The sequence below is a fragment of the Lolium rigidum genome, chromosome 1 (genome assembly GCF_022539505.1).
Source record: "Lolium rigidum isolate FL_2022 chromosome 1, APGP_CSIRO_Lrig_0.1, whole genome shotgun sequence".
NCBI classification, from domain to species: Eukaryota; Viridiplantae; Streptophyta; class Magnoliopsida; order Poales; family Poaceae; genus Lolium; species Lolium rigidum.
The window spans coordinates 284,914,216-284,920,078 of NC_061508.1; the positions used below are offsets into that span (position 1 = coordinate 284,914,216).

A 5,863-nucleotide genomic window follows, 5' to 3' on the forward strand; every position below is an offset into this window, starting at 1 on the left:
ATCTTGGCTTGGATTGCGTTCTCGCGGTAGGAAATTTTTTGTTTTCTATGCAACGAATCCCTACAGTGGGCATCTTGATATAGTGCACAGAATCTTGAGATACTTGAAGGGAACTCTGGGAAAGGGGTTGTGGTTTGCAAAGAGTGAACACCTTGAGGTGGATGGCTATAGTGACTCTGATTAGCCCGGTTGTCAAGATGATAGAAGATCAACGTCAGGCTATTGTGTGTTTGTGGGAGGAAATCTGGTGTCATGGAGAAGCAAGAAACAAAAAGTTGTGTCTAGATCAATGGCATAAGCTGAATACATAGCTTTATCTAGAGGTGTGTGAGATGCTTTGGGTGAAGCATCTCTTGGGCGAGTTGAAGCTTCTAAGAAAGGGGCCCTTGAGAGCTTGGTGTGACAATCAGTCAGCCATAAGTATTGCAAATAATCCAGTCCAACATGATAGGACAAAACATGTGAAAATTGATCGCTTCTTCATTAAGGAGAAACTTGATGCTGGGATCATCAGCCTTACTCATGTCAGTTCTCGAAAGCAGAGATTGCTGATTGCTTGACAAAGAAACTGGGAACAAGGGAATGCAACTTGGCATGTGACAAGATGAGATTGATAGATATCTACCATCCATCTTGAGGGGAAGTGTTGAACACTAGACATGTTTCTAGCCCAAGTAGCCCAAGCCCATGCGTGTGCTAACCTATAAAAGGAGGGAGCTAGAGGAGAACTAACCCTAGGAGACAAAAAAAAAAAAAAACACCAGCCGCCAGGACCTGAGATGAGATGAGCTGCTGCTACAACAGTTATAGAAAACTACTAGTAACACTTCTTTTATCTTAGGAACTTGAATATGTATTTGATGAGCTTCTCCACCACTGTTTTTATGTGAAGCATCATTCTGATTCTGAGGCATTTTATCACTTCAACTTTACTGTCAAGATAAAGAAGCGTAGGCGCGTAGCTCAGCTGATTGTGTACTTCGGTGAGGTCATAGCGATACGCCAGATAAAACATTATTTCTGCTATCCTTTGGATCCAGATGAAAATGGTATGGAAAATTTTCACCTCATGAGTCTGCACTCTATTGATGTAAACATATTCTAATCCTGTGACTTTTTGTCAGGACAATGTTATGCATGTCTGAAGAAAGGAATGCATGAGTTAAGGGACCCAGTATATTATTTATTCAACTTCATATATTATTTATTAATGGGGGTGTGTCATCCTTTGTTGATTCTTACTGGATATATAAGTTTTAGGTATCTGGAAAGTATTGTTTGGGTGCTCTATTTCACTTGGTGTCTCCAGATGGGGACGGTTGAATAAAACGCTATCCACTGTCATCTCTTCTTATGTACAAAATGCTCTTCCTTTGCAAACATATAAGATTTGAAAAATAAATCAGTAGTCCAGAATAAGCAAATTTAGCCTATAGTTGTGCACAGACTAATATGTAGAGAAATCAATGTGTATATATATAACTTTTTCCCTCCAGCTACAATAATGATTTCTTGGATATGTCAACAAAAATTGTGTGCAATCAAGGCTACAAATCAGAATGAGCTACAGTATAGAGTTTCATTCCTTGTGTTCTCTGCCCTTCTTTCTCTTCCATTTGAGATATATTTGGAAAGAGAGGCCAGAGAAGACCATAACAACACTTCCCCATTGTTCAAAGGACAGTGGGTTTCCACTGATTACTGATGAGATGACGATGCTCATGAACTTCCTGGTGGTGGTGATGGTAGTGTTAGTAAGAGAGCCGAATCGGCTGATGGTTAGGAAGATGAAATTCTGGCCCACAGCACCGCACAAGCAGAACATGAGAATGTCCCAGGCCACCTCTGGGTTCTCCTGGCAAAATTTCACCGCCTCAAAACCGTTTGCGTATGGCCAACTACTGAACAGTAATGGCGCCACAAACATAATTACAGTATTGTATATGGTTCCCCAGAGGTTCATTCCAAGCATTATATCCCAAGGGTTAGTTTTGGGGAACCTGCAACAACAAAACATTACTTTCCATTCAGAAAAAAATAACAGGTTTGCTTTCATATGGAGTTTTGCTTAGATATGGAATGACAGATATATTTACCTGGACTTTATTAAATCTTGGGTCGAATTAGTGTAACCATCAAAAGCTAAGTTGAGGAAGCACAGTGCGTAGCCAAGAGGGGCGTTAGGATTAGCAAGCTTCTTAATAGTCTTCGAGCTTGTCTGGTTTAGTAAGAATAAACAAAAACTTCAGAAGTGTCGTTAAGTATTAGATTTTGACACCTCTTTGTACCCAGATGTATGCACAACATTTAGCTGGGCAGAGTTCACATTTCATCAGAATAAAGAAACTGTACTGAACATGGCATACAATTAACTTTTCTTGATTAATACTATAGAACAAAACAATAAGCCAAAGGTTTTATGGTGCAAGAAAAGTGGGCATCATCAAATACAAACAAAGGATGACACACCCCCATTAATAAATAATATATGAAGTTGAATAACTCCTCACCTTCAACAATGCAAAGGATGACACGCCCCCAGCAACAAGAAAGGTACAAAAGTACTCTGGAAGTGTATACTTAACACCATAGAGTAGAGTCCCCATCAACATAACTGTACAAAGTTAATCAATAGTGAGAAAGGCCAGTACAAAGTTTGTGGTTACTAAAAATCCTTAAGCCAGATTACTCAGCAACAAATTTATCTATATGGCATCAACTATACATGGCTTGAGATTGTAAATATAAAGGCATATAAGGTTTTTTCAGTTGTGCAGGACGTACTTTTGACATCTAAAACGAGTACATGGTGACAGAATGGAATCAAAATTCTCATAACCAAATGACATGCTTTGGAGACATGTTTGAGAAAAAATAGAACCAAAGAGGTACGGAGGTTTGTCCATCGTTAGTCATTTTGGGACAGTTCTGCATAGGCTGACGAGGTAGGAGGCATATGAATAGTAGTTCATGTATCAATTTCTCCAGATTTGACTGAGAGCTTATGTGTAATGTTATTTTGGGACAGTACTAATCAAAATTTGATGACAATTATGTGCAGTATACCTATGTATAAATTCTGTAAATAATTAAACACAAACTGTAATGTGGGCATACACATATGCAAACTCACCTGGAATCATCTTAGAAGATTTTGCCAAGACCTGTTAGCAAAAACAGAAAATAAGTTAACATCCTTGATGTTCAGTAGTTTTTGGCATCATTATAAAAACAGAACACCATTTTTTTAAATTTGAAGTACATCTGTGACATCTAATTAAATCATCAAGATATAATTTTCATGCAAGGTGGAGATATGAAGGAGGTGTGTTACTACTTTTCTAATAGGCGGGCGCAACAAATTAGTTTGATGTCATGTACTCTAGCAGCATATAGGAATGAGCATAGTATTTTCACGAGTGAGTGTGATATCCAGTGATCAGTCAGCTTTGTTGTCAGGACCATGGATCAATAAACTTGAGTGCATCACCTGTTCCTAAAATGAATAGAAGGTCCTAATGTATGGGAATACCAAGTGCAAAATCACAAAAGCTGAGTCTAAATTTTACCACATCAGATAGGGGTGGAATCGAGCCGAGCCGAGCTGGCTCGAGGCTCGGCTCGCGTAGGCTCGAGGGATTTCGAGCCGAGCTCAGGCTTGGCTTGCTGCAGATGAGAGACTGAAAAGTGGGCTCGAGGCTCGGCTCGGTGGGCTCGAGGCTCGGCTCGTACGGCTCACGAGCCGTCCACAAAAAATTGCCTGTGGCCCTGTCTCTGCTCGCGACGCGATTTCCCCTCCCAGTATCGCTCCTCCTGCTGGCCTTCCATGGCTCTCTCCCTGTACCATTTATTATTCCTCCCAGATTAGATCCTCGTGGAGGCCTCCCGCCGGCCCTCCTAGGCTCCTCCACCGACGGCTGACGCGACCAGCCGACCACCAACACCAGTCGCCGCGGCCATCTCCTCCACCCATGGTGGTGGCAGCCTTGATGGTGCTCGCATTAAGCCTCAGGATGCCGTCCAGTCCATGGTGGCGGCGCGGCCATTCATCTTCCTAGATTACAGGCTCACGGTGACCATGGCCGCCGTGGCGCTTGAGCTGGTGCTTTGCCGGGCAGCAGAATGCGTGGAAGAGGAGAGCAGCACCAAATCATTGTCGTCCGTGGTGAACGCCTTGTCAATTTTTCATTAGAAAATACATGCATACAAATCTGTTACTGCTCCTGTTATTTTCCTCATTGAATTGAACAAGTTCACGATATGTACTACTTTGTTTTTATGCAAATGCATCACCTGTAGACTGGTGCAAATAGCCTGCAAGATTTTAGGATGTTGCACTGTGATGATTTGATTGTGGTTACTTGTTCTTCCAGATGACTAGTGATTTGTTTTGTAGTCATGTTGCAAAGTTCTTCGTAAGTTTGCTGGTATTTGCTGATTATTTCTGTAAAGTGCATCATATAAATGTGGTTATCGGTACCCTGCTAGACTCCTTAAACTATGCTATGGATCTATTTATCCTCAATTGTTGATTAAAATCGGGATTTGACACATATTTTACCAAAGGCTACCGTGAATCTTTTTATTACATCGAGCTTTCGAGCCGGCTTGCAAGCTTCATCGAGCGGGCTTGTCGAGCCTCGAGCCTCGAGCCTCGATCGGAAGGTTTAGGCTTGGCTTGTCCAAACTTCGAGCCAAGTCGAGCCCGAGCCGAGCCTTGTCGAGCCCGAGCCGAGCCTCGAGCCTTGAGCTTTGTGTCCACCCCTAACATCAGATTATAAAAACACCTCCAAAATTCTAGCATAAATTCCGTAAGAATGTAACTACTTATTATGTATCCCGTTTTGGTTGGAGTTGCTCTAAGCCCATACTGCTTCCTAATGAATTCTAGCCAATCCCTTAGCACAGATAAGCATGTAACTCCAATATTAGAACATTGTACTCCAAAATGTCCATTTACTATATTACCGATTAACTCAATCAACACCTAATTGCAAACACAATCAATGCACAAAATCTGGATCAAAGGAAAAGCGGAAGCGGCAAAAGAAGCTGGATCCGGACCTGAGCCGGGTAGCTGATGTACTTGAGCGCCTCGATCCCCATGGTGGGGCCGATGGTGTTGGTGATGCTGACGCCCCAGTACTTGGAAAGCGGCGCCCGCCCGGCAGGGCTGCTCCCACCCGACCACAGCTTAATCACTGCAGGAATCAACCAAAGTCACGAACCCCTCACGCGCAATCACCGACCAAAAATATGAAATGCAACATCCGGTGAAGGGAGGGCGCTCACTTATGAAGGACCAGACGAAGCAGACCACGTTCTGCGCGAAGTTGAGGAAGGCGAGGTGGTCGAAGCGCCGCGCCTCCGGCCCGAATCGCTTCGTCGATCTGAGCAAGAAAATCCGGTGAAGTGAGCCATATTCCTCTCTGTTGGGAACACCATTGGGGAACCGGAGCGAGAGGGCTGGGGGCATGGCGCTTACAGCGTTTCCTGGAGGACGCCCTGGGTGATGTAGGCCGACCAGATCCCGACGACGCAGAAGGCGAGCACGGCCACGCGCGAGGCCAAGCTGCCGCTGCCGCTTCCGCCGCCGTCGATGCGGAGGCGGCTGCGGACTACGCCTCCGCCGCCGCCAGCGCCGCGGCCCTTCCGCGCGGATACCATGGTGCGCTCCGGTTCTGTTCGCCGGCGAGGTGGTCGGACAGTCTCGTAGAATCGCGGGGAGAGAGAGGAGGCGCGGGTTATAGCAGTTGGGCGCAACGGTGGAAAGGCAGAGCGCGCGTCAGAGGAGTGACGTGGCGTGGTGTGGTTGGTCCAACGGTGCCAGAAGGGACGCCCCATTGGCCAGGTCGGCGTGGAA

The 5,863-nt window shown here is 44.7% G+C and overlaps 1 pseudogene; it reads right to left on the reverse strand.

Annotated features, from left to right (window-relative positions):
* Positions 1–1,455: 1,455 nt before the first annotated feature.
* On the reverse strand, positions 1,456–5,421 carry LOC124683842 (annotated as a pseudogene).
* Between the last annotated feature and the right edge of the window lie 442 nt (positions 5,422–5,863).